Source organism: Atta colombica, unplaced genomic scaffold (assembly GCF_001594045.1).
Source record: "Atta colombica isolate Treedump-2 unplaced genomic scaffold, Acol1.0 scaffold27, whole genome shotgun sequence".
Taxonomy (NCBI): domain Eukaryota; kingdom Metazoa; phylum Arthropoda; class Insecta; order Hymenoptera; family Formicidae; genus Atta; species Atta colombica.
Genome location: NW_017259370.1, coordinates 1,189,883 through 1,190,864, shown reverse-complemented (window position 1 = coordinate 1,190,864; position 982 = coordinate 1,189,883). Strand labels below are relative to the sequence as shown.

General features: G+C 27.2%; 1 long non-coding RNA gene across 1 annotated transcript in view; it reads left to right on the top strand.

The window, feature by feature from the left end:
• LOC108689460 overlaps positions 1 to 982 on the top strand; it is a 2,314-nt gene that overhangs the window by 376 nt on the left and 956 nt on the right. Inside the window, exons 2-3 of the long non-coding RNA XR_001931831.1 lie at positions 120 to 366; positions 650 to 946. This is a non-coding gene — a long non-coding RNA (uncharacterized LOC108689460). The remainder of the gene's footprint in view (positions 1 to 119; positions 367 to 649; positions 947 to 982) is intronic.

Below are 982 nucleotides of genomic sequence, written 5' to 3'. Positions count from 1 at the left end.
ATTTCTTATATAAAAAATACTAAATTGTAAATTTTATTATTATTAAATTTAATTGTTATTTTTACTGAATTTCTTTAAATGGAATGTTTTTAGTGTTATCATATAATAGTTGAATTAAGATTTTTAGCGTGGGATTAAATATATTTGGAGCATCGATTAAGACGCGTTTTGAACGTGTTCAAAGAAAAGAATGGCGAGACATGCATGATCTCTTTGATCTTCATTACACGAAATTTCTTATAATAACGAAAGTTATACCAAGTTAATACAGAGATTGCAATGAATTTGATTGATATAATGGATTTGATTGATATTAAGATGAAAATTAGAACTTGAATGGCAACATGGTCTTATCCAGAATGTCAGGTATGTACATTACTCTTTGTTTCAAATAATATTTTACAATTAAATATTATCATAGACGTTATAAGTATGGACTAATAAAAATAATATCCATATTTCTCTTTCTACAAGTATCTGGAACTATGTTTCTCAGACATCTACTATACATTAGAATTGTTTTTATTGAAGTTATCTCTTACTATATGGTTTTACAAAGTTTTGTTTTGTATAACATATAGAATTATTATTTATAGAAAGTCAGACATTTTTATAATTTGTTATAAATTATAAATATTTTTTTGCTTAGATATTAACAACTCTGCGATTTTATGCTGTTTCCAAGGTGTAATTGAAGAACAATGGGATATAATTAAGGCAGCCATCAGTCATTGCACATGAAGAGTCATAAATGATATTCTGCTGTGACAATGAGTACAATTTCCCACGACTGACGCCAAACAGCCCAGGAAAAATTTTAAAATGCTCCTCAACTGTTTATAGGCAATTGGGGCAATTGATTGCACTTATATTAATATAAAAGAACCTAAGGAATACGAAGAAACATGTGAATCATTGGGGTGATCATGCACTCAATGTTCAAGTTGTATGTATATAAAATACGTCCAAAAATATATATATT